Source organism: Bos javanicus, chromosome 22, assembly GCF_032452875.1.
Source record: "Bos javanicus breed banteng chromosome 22, ARS-OSU_banteng_1.0, whole genome shotgun sequence".
NCBI lineage: Eukaryota > Metazoa > Chordata > Mammalia > Artiodactyla > Bovidae > Bos > Bos javanicus.
In genome coordinates, this window is record NC_083889.1 from 58,893,476 (window position 1) to 58,911,097 (window position 17,622).

The 17,622-nt window shown below is 60.0% G+C and overlaps 1 protein-coding gene across 4 annotated transcripts in view; it reads left to right on the forward strand.

Moving 5' to 3' along the window:
• The window catches only part of IQSEC1 (IQ motif and Sec7 domain ArfGEF 1), a 141,340-nt gene that overhangs the window by 65,946 nt on the left and 57,772 nt on the right, over positions 1-17,622 (forward strand). The window contains exon 1 of one of the 4 annotated variants that reach the window (XM_061397253.1): positions 3,317-3,403. The exons of the other annotated variants lie outside the window; for them this stretch is intronic. The gene's annotated coding sequence lies outside the window, so the exon portion shown is untranslated. Of the gene's footprint in view, positions 1-3,316; positions 3,404-17,622 lie in introns of those variants that run through there. 4 annotated transcript variants of the gene reach the window in all.

A 17,622-nucleotide genomic window follows, 5' to 3' on the forward strand; every position in this document is an offset into this window, starting at 1 on the left:
AGAAGGGCATCTGCTTTGACTGATGCGCAGGTTTCTGCCACCCGGATGTATCGAAACAGTCGTCTGTCGAGCAACCCTTCACTGGTGCAGTCAGTTCAGTTCAGTCGCTCAGTCGTGTCCGACTCTTTGCGACCCCATGGACTGCAGCACCCTGTCCATCCCTGTCCATCACCAACTCCTGGAGCTTGCTCAGACTCACAGCCATCGCATCGGTGAGGCCATCCAACCATGTCACCCTCTGTCGTCCCCTTTCCCTCCTACCTTCAGTCTTTCCCAGCATCAGGGTCTTCCATTGGTGCTCTTGTAGGTAATAAGATTCCAATGATTTGTATTCACTTTAAAGGCAGTTGCTTAATTTTTTAAAGGCATGTAAAGAAGATTTAATTAGCCCATGCGCCCGCGCCTATGTGCAGATAATCCCTGGTGACTTTTTAAAAATCAACTAACCCTCAGTTGTTGCTATCGTTTAGTTTCTCAGTCGTGTCCAACTCTTTGCGACCCCATCAACTGTAGCCCGGCAGCCTCCTCTGTCCATGGGATTTTCCAGGCATGAATACTAGAGTGGGTTGCCATTTCCTTCTCCAGAGGATCTTCCTGACCCAGGGGATCGAACCTGCATCTCCTGCCTTGGCAGGCAGATTTTTTACCAGTGAGCCATCAGGGAAGCCCTCAGGATAAAGATATAAAAATGAAAAGGAAAAGCTCCTCCCTCTCCCATTCCACACATCCTCCCAAAAGGCTGCCATCAATAACAGGTTGTTTGGGTGTGTGGGTATCCTTTCAGGAAGGAGAAGTAGGAAACGTCAGTACACATATGTGTCTAACCTTTCACAGTGTACACTAGAGGGACTGCAGCATGCAGCCTTCTGTCCCTTGCGCTTCTCAGCAGAAATGCGTCCTGGAGCTCTTCCTGGGAAGTCAGCCTGTGGGTGCCGTCATGCCGGCTCCCTGTCCGCCAGGGCTGGACACCAGAGGTGTTTCTCCTCTCTGTTTGCTCACTCTGACAGCGTGCTGTGTGCAACTGCCCTTGTGTCTTTATGCCAGCCTGCTGGATGCCTTTCCAGGCCACCCTGCAAAAAAGCTTGCGCCATCTTGCACCTCAGCCGCCAGTGCCGGGGTGCACTCATCTCCTCCCACCTGCCACAGCAAAAGCATCATCAAACTTGTTCTTTTTCTTTTTTTTGCCAGCCTGGTAGAAACACACGATGACAAACATGTTGTATTTCAGTTTGTATTTTTTTAATGTGCATTTAATTACAAGTGAAATTGAATGTCTTTCCATGAACTGCTTGTTTGTATCCTCTGCCCTCTTTTTTCTAATTGGTTAGTCATCTTTTTCCCATCTCTTTGAAAGAGCTCTTTATGTATTAGGGAAATTAACTTTCATTTCATTCTCCTCAATGAACTTCTGTCATCCGTTCTGCAGATATCCTTTTTAAGTGAACCCTTTGTCTTTTTTTGCTTTGCGGTATGTGTTATTCCATGTAGAAGTTCTCATTTTTATATAGTTAGATTGATCCGGATTTTCTGCCACGGCTCCTGGGAATACAAATATTTACACAGCACATCTTACACAACCTCTGACACATTATCACAGTTGATCCTCAGACCAGCCTTTGAAGGCGGGCAGGCTGAGGGGTTTTATCATCGGGTCTGTTTTGCAGATGCATTCAAAGGAGGCTTAGAAAGGTGGTCGCTGAACAGATTCTAAGACCCTAGTTCTTCCCAGGCCCCTCCCCTGACTCCCCGCCAGCCAGGTAACTCATTCCTGGCATTGACAACAAAAGGAGATAGCTTCTCTGTGAAAGCCTTTTTAATGATTAAAACGACAAGAATCTTTTCTTCAAGATCTCTTTTTTTAAAAAAAAGTTGCTGAAAGTATACAAATAGCTTTTAAAAACAAAACTTCCAGCGATGACATGGGGTTTGGGGTGGGGGCTCATGCGATGCCCTGAAGCCCATCCCCCAGGGAGATCATCAGGGGTGAGGAGGACCCCCCAGGAGCTGGGCCATTCCTGGCGCATCTCTGCCATCACCAGGGCCTTGTGTATTCCTGGAAGAGCTCAGGTGCTTATCTGTGCGCAAGACAAAGAGACTGAGGTGGTCCCGCACCCCACCTAGCTGAGGCCCTGCACTTGGCGGGCTGTGTGAGTGTGGCCAGTACACTTACCTTCTCTGCGCCGCCCTTGGCTGTGAAACCCGGATCATAGTTTCCAGCTTAAGTAAATGAACAAAGTGTCCACCTCTCACCTCTGATCTGCCTATTCCTTCCAGCATCCACGGCCTACTCCCCACCTGGCCCCGGTATCCAGAGCCACAAGCTGTCAGGGGGCGCAGTCAGGCTCCCCCCACCTTGCCCCAGAAGCCCAGAGAGGGAGGTGCCTTGCCCAAGGTCACACAGCCCGGGGTGGCAGCGCAGCTGAGCCGCCTGTCTCCTGACTCAACCACTCACGGGCCTTCTGCCCTCTGGACCACAGCAGCCCGGCCCGGCCTCCTGTCTCGCTGATTCCGGCCACCAGGGCGCGCGACCGGCCGCCCGGGCTCCCACGTGGTCCGGGGCTGCCCTCTGCCCACCAAAGGAAGCCCTCCTGAACCTGGGGTCAGGGCGCTCAGAACCGCCCTACACACCAGGCAGCGCGCCCTCTGGGCTGCTTGTTCCCGGGGTACAGCCCTCCTGGAGCGCCCTGCTCCTTGCAGTCCGCCTGCGCTACTCCGTCCCCACGGCCTGTCCGTCTCCGAGGCCGGGCCGCCCCCCGAGGCCCGCCCCCAGCAGTCGTGGGTGCCCAGGCCACGTTTGCTGTGGGGTAGGGGGCGCCGCCAGTAGGCCCGTACCCTCGTCCCCAAACCTGCCGGCCGGGTACAGAGCACCCCCCGCCCCCCGCCCCCAGCACTCTGCGCGACCCTGCGCCCGTGGCTGACCCTCTGGGCCTCGGTCTTCTCACCCGAGAACTGGGCGGCTGCGGGGAGAGGGTTGGGCATGGCCGGCGGGGACCGCGGTCCTCCGTGGGAGGGGCCTGCGGCTGCGACTCCGGGGTGCTTATCTGGGGGGTCTCGGCGAGTCGGAGTGAAAGGCCGGGGCCACCCAGCGCCCCCGCACCCCCGCCCCGCCGCGCCTGGGCTGTGCGAGACCCGCTCCCGGCCCGGCCCCGCCGACTCTAGCGGCCTCGACTGGCCGGGCTCGGGTGACGTCGGCGGCCGGGGCGGCACCCGGCCCCCGCCCCCCAACCGCTGCCGGGGAAACTGAGGCCGCGCACGCCAAGGTCACGGCGCGGAGGCCGGCCGGCCGGCGGCGCTCGGGCTGGGGCTCCGCGCTCCCGCCCGCGCTCCTGCGGCCGCGGGGACTGCGGGGACGGCAGGGACGGCGCGGCGGCGCGCGCTCGGAGGCTGCGGGCGGCCCCGCGAGGTAGGAGGCGGGCCGGCGGGGGGCGCGCGCGGCGGCGGGCGGGGCCGGGGGCCGGGGGCCGGGGGTCCGCGGGGGCCGAGTCTGCAGCAACGCGCGAGCGGCGCCCGGGAGTCGGGCGGGGGCCGGGGCGGCAGTGCGGAGCCGGGCCCGGGGGGAGGACCGAGGCCGCAGGCGTGGGGCCGCAGCGGGCCCGGGCTGGCCGCCGGCCTGGCGGGGATGAGGCGGGGGCGCCGGGCTTTCGGAACCGGGCTCTGCGGTGTCGCTCCCGGGGGGCCATAGGCGGCGGAGCCTCCCGGCTCTGCGGATCGCTCCTCCGAAACCCCCGCGGAAGGCGCGATCTGGGGGAGGGGTCTCAGGGCGTTCGTCCCCGCGTCTGCACCGCTGGGGGTCTCGCCTGGTCTGGGAAACGTGACCCCAGACCCGCAGGGTCGCGGGGTAGGGGGGAGATGTGGCCCCCTCCACGGCCTCCCTTCCCCACCCCCCCTCCTCTCTGCGCCGCCTCTCGGCGGAGAAACCCGGCCGCGGATCCAGGGTCCGGAGCCTGCGGGCGGGGAGGTTGAGGCATCTCAGGAATTCGTTGGGAACCAGATGGACGCTCCAGGGCTGGGCTGGAGGCGCTGGCCCCGCATTCAGCCCTGCCCCTGACCCTCTTGTGACCTTGGGCAGTCCCTCCCCTGACCACGTGGGCCAGACGCTGGTCCCTAGCCTTGGGGGTCCTTCGGGTCAGACCACCCAGCAGGCAAGGAGTCGGATTAAAGGACTGCTGGGGGCTGGAACAGCCACAGCCCAGATGGGGCAGGAGAGAGCAGGGTGTCTGGGAAGTGACCATGCGCTGTTGTGGGTATCAGGACACTCTGTCTCACCTGCCAGCCTAGGGGGGAGCCCTTGTGGACTAAGGGGCTCTGATTGCGGGTAAACCCCTCCTCTGCCCAGCTAGCTGGCCCTGTGAGGAGGCAGGGCTGGTTGGCAGAGATGTGATCAGGCTGTCCCCTTGTCCCCACAGTCACGGGGAAACACCCCCCGCCAAGTGTCTGCCAGGCAGTTGTCACTTTAAATCGCTAAGCTCTCCACTGTCATAGCTGATCTGTTCCCGGAGCCAACAGAGCAGAAAGATGGCAGTGGGTGTCCCCTCCCCTGGGCCTGTCCAGGAGCTTCAGCCCCTGGGCGGGCGGTCTGCTTGCCTGGTCAGCTTTGTGTGCTCTACTCTGAGCATGCGCGTTGGGTGGGGGTGGGGCCCTTGCTCCACACTTTGGGGAGCCCCTGCTCTGGCTCTGCGGTCAGTCCCCAGCGGACAGGGTGCAAACCCTGGGAGCCGGGCTCTCGACCAAGATGACCTCTGGTCACCCTCCGCTGCCCCCAGCTTTAGGCCTGGCTCGTCACTTGGGCTGGCCCGGCGGCCAAGCCTCTGCAGCCGTGAATGACCAGAGAGCTGGTGTGCAGTGGGGTTTGAAACGAGGGAAGAGAAGTGGCCCCGGGACCCCCCGGAGGCCAGAAAGGACAGGCTGGAAGGTGTCCAGGGTGCCACATCGCCACGGCCCAGCCCCTGAGCATCAGTGCTGCAGGGAGCTCGTGAGGGCCCGCCTCCGCTTAGAGCTGGGGAAACTGAGGCCAGAGAGGGGCAGGGACGTGCCCAAGGTCACACAGCACCCCCAGGCACCCAGCTCTCCAGCAGTCCGGCCATCCTCAGGGAGCTGCAGCCTCGGGGAGGCTCAGAGGACTCGGCGTCTCCCCCCGGAGGTCCCCGCAGTGGAGGGACGAGGACAGGGACTCTGGCTCCGCACAATTCACGAGCATTAAGTCATCTTGAGTCTCGTGACTGGAGTCGCCACCCTTCCCTGTGGTGCCTGCCCTTCCAGCCACTTCTCTGTCCACCCCACTCCTGCCGGCCCCACAATGACACCCATGATCTGAGTCAGGCCCCTGCCCCATTGTGCAGACAGGGTGCCCAGGCCAAGGCAGCTCTGGGACCCCCGAGTCCTCAGCTGTCCTTCGACCCACGTTCTGACTCGGGGTGCTGAGTTCCCAAGCACCCCTGGAAGAGCACGGCCATCCTTTGTTCTTGCAGGGAGCTCCCGTCACGGGGGTGTGCAGGCTGCAGTGGAACACTAACTGGTCAGGAGGAGGTTGACCAGATGTCTCATCACCCCACCCACCTTGTCCACCATGAACAGAGGGTTGGGACTGGGCTTGCTTACCCCTGTCAGGAGATGTTTCTGATACGAAAGAAACAGCATATGGTCAGGTCCCTGTAGAGGCTGGGGCTCCCACCTCCTACCGTTGCTCAGACCCGGTGTTCATGGCCACCATAAAGTGTAACTCAGACTCACATCTAGGGGCAGCATCTTCCAGTGCCCACGGCCTGCCCACTGGAGGCAGCCTTCGGCCCTCCCGTTTTGGTGCCTGCCGGGCCCACCCCACCGATGCCACCCAAAAACCTTTGCTGGCCTCCAGGCATCCATGTCACCTCAGGCGGAATCTGTGTCCTCCTCCCCTGGGGTCCCATCGTCCCTGAACTGGGGAGGGGTCAGTGTGCAGGGCCAGATGTGGGCCTGACCTCAGGACACCCACCACCCCACCCCACCCCTGCTGCCTGGACTCCGCAGTGGAGTGCCACACAAGCGCCGGCTTAGAAAGGCAGGGTTCGGGCAGCCAAGTTCTCGGTGGCTTTTCAGAGCTGGGTGCGTGTGGCCTTCTGACCCAGCACAGTCGTGGCTCAAACCCAGCAAACGTCTTTCCAGCCTCGTCACGGGGTCTCGCTCGTTCCCATTTCATCTGGGAAGCCGCAGACCCGTCTGCTAACGTGTCTGAAGGCTCTGGAATCGTAAGATCAGAACAGGCCAGCAGCATCCACGGGAGATGCCGCCCCCTCTTGCCCACTGCAGGCTGGAGTCCCTTCTGTGACTCAGGCCCTCGCGCCCGGACAGCTGGGCAGTTTGCACACTCAGACGGCCTGGGGGAGGCGCTCAGAGGGGGCCTGACCCTGAGAATCCCCTCGGGCTCTGCAGACTGAGACAGAGAGGATCTCCATGGGACCCTGTCATTCCGGCTACGAGTTTGGGCCTGGGCCACTGCAATCCTGCTGGACGACAGAATCCCCAGACTGAATCCCCCGAGGGCGGGACAGTGGCCCAGGCACCTGCTGGTCCCCAGAGCCAGGGCCTACTGCAAATCTTTGTTGTGCTCAGCTGAGTTGGAGCCAAACAAGAAAAAAAGCAGTGAGTTCTCCTGGCTGGAGGTCTGCACGCTGAGGTGGTCCAGAAGAGTCCTGTGTCTTGGCTGAGACGCCCTGGAGGGCCATTTTAGCTCCAGGACTCCCAGAGCCAGTGACTTTAAAAAAAGAAAATTATCTAAGGACTTAGTGAAAGCTATCAGGATGGTAATGTAGATTTGGAAAAGCACTCAGCGCCAGGCTGTTCTAATAAAGACAGTCGCCCCGGGGTGTTATGGCGACGCTTCATTATTCTGCTTCTCCAGATTCGGGACTAGGATCAGGTCTTGGACTTGGTCAAGGGGCCTAAGTGGAAGTGAAAGTGTTAGTCGCTCAGTCGTGTCCAACTCTTTACGACCGCATGGGCTGTAGCCCACCAGGCTCCTCTGTCCATGGGATTCTCCAGGCGAGAATACTAGAGTGGGTAGCCATTCCCTTCTCCAGGGGATCTTCCTGACCCAGGGGTTGAACCAAGGTCTCCCACACTCCAGGCAGGTTCTTTACCATCTGAACCACCAGTGAAGTCAGTCCTAAAGGAAATCAGTCCTGAATATTCACTGGAAGGACAGATGCTACAGCTGAAGCTCCAGGACTTTGGCCACCTGATGTGAAGAGCTGACTTATTGGAAAAGACCCTGATGCTAGGAAAGACTGAAGGCAGGAGAAGGGGGATGACAGAGGATGCTATGGTTGGATGGCATCACCGACACGATGGACATGAGTCTGAGCAAACTCTGGGAGTTGGTGAAGGACAGGGAGGCCTGGCGTGCTGCAGTCCGTGGGAGTCGGACACGACTGAGCGAGTGCACAACATCAGGGACCTAAGGACTAGCAGCGGGTTGCCATGCCCTTCTCCAGGGGATCTTCCCGACCCAGGGACTGAACCTGGGTCTCCCATGTTGCGGGCAGATACTTTACTGTCCGAGCCACGAGGGAAGCCTGTGCACAGATCCCTCTGAGCCTCAGTCTCCTCCGCTTTAGAGTGGGAGTGATGGCAGGCCCCCTCCCCAGGCGGCTATGAAAGTAATTCTGGAAAGTATGTCAATGTCACGGGGCTAGCTTCCGTTTTCTCCCTTGAAGATATTGAAAAGCTACTGAGTATTTCTAAGGCCTCAAAGTCCCCATCAAAACGCCAGCTCCATTGATTTTCTCATTCAACACATATTTCTGGAGCACCTACACACCAAACGCCCTGCCTTCTGGGAGCTTTGATTGCAGCATCAGGAGACCCACAACAGATGAGGGATCAAACCAAGAAGAGCGTTTCAGCTGCTGCTAAGGGCTAAGAGGAGTGCGTCTGCCCTGGTCAGTGTTAAAGGGGCTTCGCTGCGGAAGAGCCCTTCCAGAAGGGAGAGGACAGAAGCCCCCTTCACCCTTCCTTGGGCTCTGGGAGACGGACTCCAGTTCCGGCCCTGCGGGCTTCCCACTTGCTGTGCAAACTTGGGCAGGTTCCTTGCTGTCTCTGATCCTTGGCCCTGGTTTGAAATAGCAGATTAGCCCCTCTCCAGCTCAGCTGCCCTGTGTGGCCGGGCTGCCTGTCTTGTCGGGGTGTCTGTCGTGCCTGGGGCGCTGCCGTCACAGTGGGGGTCCCTGCCTATCCCCTGTGTCCCACACCACACAGGATCTCCATCTCAAACCGTCATGCGCAAAGATGGAAGGAAAGACAGGCCCAGGAGCAGCGCCCCGGCCCAGAGACGCAGGGCAGCTGAAGCCCCCGCCCCACTCCTGAGGGCTCTGCCTGCAACCGTGGCCCCTCAGAGACCGCCCCACCCTGAGTTCTGTACCAACACCATCTTGCTCTCACTGTCTTCCCACCTATCTGAGCAACTCTGTACAACGTGCTGCTGCTGCTAAGTCGCTTCAGTCGTGTCCGACTCTGTGTGACCCCATAGACGGCAGCCCACCAGGCTCCCCCGTCCCTGGGGTTCTCCAGGCAAGAACACTGGAGTGGGTTGCCATTTCCTTCTCCAATGCATGAAAGTGAAAAGTGAAAGTGAAATCGCTCAGTCGTGTCCGACTCTGCAACCCCACGGACCGCGGCCTACCAGGCTCCTCCATCCATGGGACTTTCCAGGCAAGAGTCCTGGAGTGGGGTGCCATTGCCTTCTCCACTGTACAACGTGGCCTTGTTTCTGTTCTGAGCTATCTGTGCATATGGCTTCCCAGGTGGCGCTAGAGGTCAAGAACCTGCCTGCCAACGCAGGAGACGTCAGAGACCCAGGTTCAATCCCTGGGTCAAGAAGATCCCCTGGAGGAGGGCTCGCCACCTGCCCCAGTATTCTTGTTGAGAATCCCACAGACAGAGGAGCTGGTGGGCTACCGTCCACAGGGTCGCAAAGAGGGGGCGGGACTGAAGAGACGCAGCCCGCAGCACGGACGTGGATTTGGGCCGGAGATGTTTGCTCGGGCCTGGCTTCTTCTCAGAGTCACGGGGAGCTGTCACTCGGCCTCGTCACGGCTAGGTAGTACTCCACTGCACCGCCAGCCACACTTAATTTTCCGTCTGTGTCTTCAGTTCGGGGCTGTGTTCTTGAGCATGCCCACCTCCCAGTGCGTGTTCGGCCTCCTCTCTGCTGTTTATCTTGAACCGGGCCAGGTGGTACGCGCTGCTCAGCGTCGTCCCAGAGCCGACCGACCCTGTAGTCCTTCCCACCCATCGCCCCCCGACCCCACCTGCAACCCCTGTTGTCAGTCTTGGCCATTTTTGCTCGCCTGGCCACTGTGGAATGGCTCTACTCTGCATCTTCCTGGTTGCTGGCGGGGCTGAGCCGTATTCATACGTTTATCGGCTGTTTAGTTCTCCTCGTTGATGGGACTGTTGAAGCCTCCTGCCTACCTTGGGCTGTCTTCTTGCTTTTTCTATTGTTGTTGTGGATTTTGAGGATTCTTTAGGTATTCCAGATTCCAGTCCTTTGTCAGTTATACATGTTGTAAATATCTTGCATTTTTTCAGTCTTCCTGGAGTCTTGGAATGAACGTTTCACTTTCAGAGGTCTTAATTTGAGTGATTTCACGTCATTTGTGTGAGTGTGTTTTAAGAATCCTTTCCTACCCTGCAGTCATGAATTCACCTTTTACGTTAGATCTGTAATTGGTGTTGGTAAATGGTGTGAGATCAGGGTTCCATTTCACACACATGCACACGTGTGCACACACAGGCACACATGCGTGCACACCCCGTTTCCCAGCCTGCCACGAGTCCCTTCACCTCCCTGCTCCGCCCGTCCCCTCCTCCTGCATGCATACCTTTCCCAGTGGGCAGGAGCCAGGACCGCAGGCTGCGTGCAGGAGCCACGGCAGGGACAGCCCCCAGGCCGGGAGGACGGCCCTCCCCCGCTGCCTGCCCGCTCCTGCCGAACAGGTCTGCGGGCCGTCACGTGTCCGCTGGCGCTGAGTCGGGCTCTGGCGGATTAGGCCGGGGCTCAGGGCTTATGACCCACACCGACCGCTGCACGGGCCCCGGGGAGAGCAGACGGAGCTCAGCTCTGGGGGCCGCAGAGGAGACCCCCGGGGGCCAGCCAGGCTGTGCTGAGGAGGCAGGAGGTCCCCAGCCCCGGCGCTGGAGTGAGGTGAGAACGGGTGGGGCGGCCCGGCTGTGTCTCTCTCGCCGGACTCCCGGAGCCTCTGCCTGGAGAACTAAACGTCCCCCCACCGCCGCCCCTACCCCCGCCAGACCTTTCCATCTGGGGGGGCCCAGAGCCAGAGGTGGGGGCGGGAGCCCACAGAAAGACCTGCCAGGGTTCTGGCCGCTGTTCAGGCTCACCTGAACACACACACACACAGACGCACACACACACAGACCCACATACACACAGACACACACACACACAGACCCACACACATACACAGAGACACACACACAGACCCACACACACACACACACACACACACATAGACCCACACACAGACACACACACACACAGACACACACACAAAGACCCACACACACACAGAGACACACACACACACAGACACACACCTGCCCACTGGCTCCCATAAACACACACACAGACGCACACACACAGAGACCCACACACACACAGAGACACACACACACACAGACCCACACACACAGAGACCCACACACAGACCCACCCACACACGCACAGACCCACACACCTGCCCACTGGCTCCCATAAACACACACACACACACACCTGCCCGCTGGCTCCCGAGGAGCTCTGCATCCTCTGCAGTGATGAGGGCTGCCCTCTGGACGGGGAGGTCACTGCTGCCCCTCAGTCCGCCCTCCAGATCCCAGTGCCTTTCCCCTGGCAATGGCCAGGACCCTCCCCTTGGGTGACCTTTACTCCTGTCCCGCAAAGTTGGGGGATTCGCCCATTTAACAGATGAGGAGACCGAGGCTCGGCGAGGGGCTGTGGTCCAGCTGGGGCCGGGCTGGGAGGCGGCTCCCAGCACCTCGGCAGCCTGCCTACGTGAGCCCAGAGAAGGCTCTGCCCACGGCCTGCTGGAAGACACAGCCCCAGGGCCTCTGGCAGCTCTGGGTGCCTGGGAGCGGGGCGCTGGCCTGGGGGCAGCGCTGACCTGGGCTGTCCCTCGCTGGTGCCTGGGCGGGGTGACAGTACGAGGCCCCACCCCTCCAGGTCGCTCTGAAGTGCGCTGTGCGTGAAAGGGCCTCCACACGCGGCCACTCCCAGCAGGCCCTGCGGACTTAGCATTCGTTCGCACAGGGAAGGTCAGTACCTGAGTTCACTGCGTCCTCTGAAGTCCTGGGCTTCCGTCCCCTTCTTTTCATCCTGGGCTTTATCTACGCGTTTTTTCCTCTGTGTTTCCTGTTTGCTTAGGAAACACAAGCACACGGTCTGATCGCTCGGCCTTCTGAGAGTGTACGATGTGGCGACATGCGCCCCCTCCGCACCCCAGAGCAAACCCGGGTGTTGGAGGCGTGATGGTCAGCGGGGCTCCTGTGTGTGCTTGTCTACCGCCGTGTTTTAAAGGGAACACCGGCCCGGGCTCTGCCCCGTCCTGTGACTGCCCTCTGGGCCTTTAAATCCACCCACTTGGTTAGAGAGCCCGGGACGGCCTCCCCACAGAAGCCGCGCGTATTTGTGGGTGCTGGCACCAGTTCCTCCTCGTCAGCAGGCCTTGAGGGAGGCTGCAGCCTGGCACGGGGCAAACAGGGGGACTGTTGAGCCACAAAGAACGGTCCCTCTGTGCCCTGAGAAGGCCCCGGTCGGGGCCCAGCTCCCCCTCCGGCCCACCCCGGCGGCGCTGGGTCTGGAGCCCGGGTGGAGCCTGGGGAGCTGGCCGAGGCCCCGCCAGTGGCCAGCTGTCCACCGGGCGACCTTGAGCCTCCTCTGGCCTCCTGACTCCGTGCAGAAGCCCAGGGCGCGGGGTGGCCCCAGTGAGAGGACCGAGGGGCTGTCTCCTCAGGAACCCCAACACGCCACCCCTCACCCATCCCGGCTGAGCAGAAACTCATGATGTGGGCCAGAGTTTCCGTTCTGCCTCTTACAGTTTGACCGGGCTCCGGAGGCAGCCCAAGCCCCACTGCTGCGTTCCCTGTGGGCCTTGTGACTCCTGGACCTGCCGGCGTCTTATCTCTGCGGTGGAAATCTCCCAGAGGGCAGTGGGCAGGGCTTTATCTCTCCCAACCTCAGAAAGAAAGGCAGCGGGCAGCACCGCGTGGCAGCATACCCCGTGTGTGACTACACGCCCTCGTCAAAAGGGCTCCCTGCCCCCTTGAAGGAAGAGCGGGACCCACCGCTGCTGTCGGGGGTGGCGGGGCCTGGGGTCACGGTCGCCCAGCGGGGCCGAGCTCCAGGCGCTGCCAGTGTGCAGTGGCTCAGGTTGTGCCCTGTGCAGGAGCAGCTGGCAAAGCACTGCTGCCAAGCTGCAAGCTGGTGAGACACTGTGTCCACCACAAGAGGGAGCCGTTTCTGAATTCATGCACAGACCCGGCAGCTCACTGGCAGAGAGGTACCTGGTGAGGTGTCTCCTCTCCTCTGAGACGGGCTTCCTCTGCTCAGTTCTCTAGAATCTCCCTCCAGGACTCTGCTGGTAACCGGGGCAGAGGCACCTCCAAACACCCTCCTGCATCGGTGGGAGCAGCTTGAGTAGACCCAGCCCAGAGAATCTTCAGAGGGAACAAGGCCCTGGCTCAGGGCAGACCTGGGTCCGCGTCTCAGCTCCTACCGCTCCTGGGCAGAGCTCCTCAGCCAAGCCCTCCACTCGAGCACCTATTACTATCACCCGGCGATGCAGTGGTAAAGAATCCAACTGCCAAGCAGGAAACATGGGTTCAATCCCTGGTCCGGGAAGATCCTCTGGAGGAGGAAACGGCAACCCACTTCAGTGTTCTTGTCTGGGAAATCCCCATGGACAGAGGAGCCTGGCGGGCTACAGTCCACGGGGTCACAAAGAGTCAGACACAACCGAGCCACTAACAACCACAATATGCCCCCGAAGCTCAAGTATGAAGGACCCTCACGTCTGCGCCCGGCCCCTGAGCAGGACCTCTTTATCTGTGAAGGCACATTGACTCGAGGACACAGACTCACGTGAACTAGACGTACTATCTCATCCACAAGGTTTTCTCCAGCACCTAGTACCTGCCAGGCTGGAAATACACAGTGAGACCCACAGACATGACTTTAATCCTTTTGGAGCTGAGTCATGAAGGTGGAGTCGGGAATACGTAGCTGAAAGAGAGCACCAGGCAGAGGGGACGGGGTGTGCAAAGGCCCAGGGGCAGGAGCCAGCTCACTGGGTGTGAGGCTGGAGCCAAGTGGGAGGGTGTGTGTGCTAATCACTTCAGTTGTGTCTAACTCTTTGCAACCCCATGAACTACACCGCTCCAGGCTCCTCTGCCCATGGGATTCTCCAAGCAAGAATACTCAGGTGGGCTGCCGTGCCCCCTCCAGGGGATCTTCCCGACCCAGGGATCAAACCCGCGTCTCTCACGCCTCCTGCATTCGAAGGCGGGTTCTTTACCACTAGCGCCACCCGGGGTGGGTGAGTGGGAGGGGCGAGGCGGGCAGAGGCCGAAACCGCAAGGGTTTATGGGCGTGGGAAGAGTCCGGTGCCAATCTCTCTCTCTCGCTCTCGCTAAAGATGTTTATTTATCCGTGTAGCTGCACTGGGTCTTAGTCACGGCGGGCAGGACCTTCGATCTTCACTGTGGCATGTGGGGTCCTTCGTTGTGGCGTGTGGGGTCTAGCTCCCTGATCAGGGGATTGAACCCGGCCCCTGCATTGGGAACACGGAGTCCTAACCACCGGGCCACCAGGCAAGTCCCTGGTGCTTATTTCTTAAGCAGCGAGGAGCCAGGGTTTCAGCCTCCTTAGATCAGTGACTCAGATTGAAACGTCAGTGACGTTGTGTTTGAGTCCTGGCTCTGCTTCCTAACCCAGCCGCCCCCCTGCTGTGTGACGGTGGGGGAGGTTGTGTTCGGTGGTGCAGAAAGGAGGAGATCTGAAGGGGAAGCTTAACGGGGTGTCCAGAGGTTGGCACAGCTGCCCCTGTGGGCACCACACTGTGCAGTCCGCTTGGGGCTGGAGGGCCAGACTGCAGTTCTCCAGCGGGACGGCAGGGGGCGCGGGCCCCTCGGCGGTGGCGGGTGGGCTGCCCGGTCCGCTTGGGGCTGGAGGGCCAGACTGCAGTTCTCCAGGGGGACGGCAGGGGGCGCGGGCCCTTCGGCCGTGGCGGGTGGGCTGGCCCCGCGGGGCCCGCGCGGGACTGGTGGGGTCGGGGCGGCACTGGTCAGGCCAGGGTGGGGCCACGCCCCCCTCCGCCCTCCCGAGCACCCCAAGTGGCGCCCGGACCGTCGGTTCAGGGGCTCCGGCCCGCAGTTGCCGGCTCTCCGTCTTTCATCCCTCCGGGACCATCCATCAGCTGTGACCTGAGCTGACGTTTTAAGCCGATCTAAATTTGCCACCCAGCCCGACCAGGGGACAGCTGGGCGAAACCAGCGCCTGCAGGAGAGCGCTGGGATCCAGACCTCCACTCCGCCGCCTCGGCCAGTGTGGTGCGGATGACAAGACGCCCCCTCGCAGGCGGGCAGGCGGGCGGGCGGGCACCGGCACACTGTGAGTGCCCAGGGACTGTTGGTCCAGCCAGGCCGGGGCCCCCAGGAGGCCTGCAGGGCCTGGCAGTGCTTCCCCAGGGTCCCCGCACCTGGCAATGGGCTGGAAGCACAGGGGAGCCGATGTGCGTTCAGTGAAGACGTGTCCTTCCGACCAGGGGATGCGTTCCAGAGCGGGATCGCTCACACTTGGGCCATCACTGTCTGTGCTTGGGTGCCCACGAGCAGGGCCGAGCCCCGGGACAGGCCCCCCGGGAGCCCCCGGGACCGGGCACCGCGGGAGGGGAAGGAGGAGTCCTGGGAGAGGTCCCCGCGCTGCGCTCCGTGTGGTCACCCTTCACCAGGGTGATAATTACTGCAGACGTGCCTGAAAGGGAACAAATTGCTGTGCGCTTGTAATTACAAATTGCGTTTCTGACACTCCAGGGGTTTCCAAACCTTGATATCTGTGTTGTTTACATATACATTACAGTCATTTATGGAAAACACCAGCGAGGCCAGAGCTGTCTGTGGGTCGTGCTTCCTAAGAGATGCTCAGGGTGGCTGTGCTCTGGGAGTCCCCCGGGGGACCCGGGCTGAGCCTCGAGCTCTACTCCTCTGTCGTGGGCTCAGGTTCTCTCTGCAGCCCAAGACTTTTCACACGTGGACCCCCGGGCTGGAATCCCGGCTCTGCGCCGACCAGCTCAGGGGCCACCAGCCACAAAGCCCTCCGTGTCCCGGTTTCCTTACCTGGACTAAGTAACTGGGACTCGATAACTGGCTCAGAGACCGCGGCATCCGGCGGCAGGCCCTCAGCCTCCGTGCCCAAGGCGCTCCCTGGGGCTGTCCCTCTGTTCAGGATGCAGGGAGACCCACATCCCGAGGAGGGGACTCGGGCCCTGGAACCCCGCCTCCCGTCCCCCTGGCAACCAGGCAGCCCTCCCCCGCCTTTGGGGCCATGACCTCAACTGGGTGTTATGTCTTGCTGCAGAGTATATTCTCAGATCCCTGGGTTTCTGTTAGTGTGAGATGCAGGCCACAAGTGGGCATGGGACGATTCCAGGTGAGCCACGGATGCTACATTCAGTGACGTGGAACTGTCAGATGAACCTTGCCCCAGGAGAAAGCTGTTCCCCTCCAGGCTCTTTCAGCCCCTCAGATTAGATTACAGATTACACATTACACCGACTGTCTCTTTCACGGCTCTTTATCACTCCAAAAACGCTTAACTATAGGTCCTTATTTTGTAGGAAGTAATATATTTTATAGAAACTAGTATATAAAAGAGGCTGCAAGACAGAAAGTGAGCGCCCCCCGCCCCAGCCCCCAGAGGTAGTCATCACCCAGAGATATGTCTGTCAGAGTGCGCGTGTGTCTCTGTGTGTGTGTCTGTGTGTGTGTCTCTGCGTGTGTGTCTGTGTGTGTGTTTACCCCTTCCTTGTAATATATCTTGTATCTCCTTCCGTATCAGAATACAGCAAGCATCCTTCTCTTTTATAGCTGCCGTCTGTAACATGGATTTTCTATACTTTTAATCTCTGTTTTAAACAAAGAGCGAGCCTCAAGCTCGGGCCTTCTGCTGATAACAAGCTCTGAGCAGGGTTTTATAACAGTGTTCGGTTGGGGTGATTTATGACAAAATTCAATATATGCTGGACACGAATGACTTTTCACTGATGGAGCAGATATAATGTGTGCTGATATACAGAATACTATTAAGTACTTGGCACACAGGTGCTGTGTGGTTGCTTGGAAAACTAACCTGAGGATAAATCCAGGCCACTTCTGCCAGCTCCCCCGGCCCTCCAACACCCTCCTATAAAATGAAGCCCCTGCCCTGTCCTCCAGCCTCATTCCTCACAGCTCACCCATCCCCACACTTCACGCCCCTGTATAGGCGGTTCCTGTACCCGGAGTGCCCTGCAGTGAGTTCCCATTTGTGCCGCAGATCCCAGTCCAGGCTTCACCCGCTCCAGGAAGCCCTCCCTGATGGCCGTCCCTCTGCCCGCAGTTGTTCCTGACCCTGTGCAAGGTCAGTCGCATGATTGCACTGATCACCCACCTTAGTTCCCTGGAGCAGCGCAGGGATCCTCAACTCCTGCAGACATCAGAATCACTGCAGGGTGAGAATGAGCATCGCTCGGAATTCCCCCCAGGACTGCAGCTGCTGCTGGGGCCACACTCTTGAGTCTCTCCCTGGTGGAGGCAAGTCGCGGGCGGAGCGTCAGCGCCCCTGTTCTCAGCTCAGTGCCGTCGTTAGCAGGCTGTGCGTCTTTGCAGAAATTACTTACCTTCTCTGGGCTTTGGGGCCTCCGTGAGAAACTGAGATGTGAGCCCGCCTTGTCGGGCGAGTATCGAGATCGTGTGAACATGTGTGTGGAAACTGGGCTGGCACCAGCCAGTGTGGGCTGCTTCCTTCCAGCCCCCAGCCACCCAACTTCCCGAGGGCAGGGCCCGCGTCTGCTGTGTCTCGGACCCTCTGCGGCGCCCGGCCTGTGCCTGGCGGGCGCTCACTGACCACTCCACATCTGTTATGTCTTGGACCCTCTGTGGCGCCCAGCCTATGCCTGGTGGGCACTCACTGACCACATTCAGGAAGGCACCTGTGCCCAGTTATCCGTTTATTCAACTAGTGAGTCAGACATCGCACCTGCCCTATGCCTGCTGACTCCGAGTCCGTGGAGCTGGGTCAAGCTGGACCCTCCCGCTGGGACCAGTGAAAGTTCAAGTCGCTCAGTCGTGTCCAGCTCTTTGTGACCCCACGGACTATACAGTCCATGGGATTCTCCAGGCCAGGATACTGCAGTGGGTAGCCGTTCCCTTCTCCAGGCTTCCCAACCCAGGGATCGAACTCAGGTCTTCCGCATTGCAGGCAGATTCTTTACCAGCTGAGCCACAGGGGAAGCCCAAGGACCAGGGAAGGGGTTGGTTAAATCAATAACATAAAGCAGATTGCAGCGGGGAATGTTTAACCCACTTAAGAGAAGC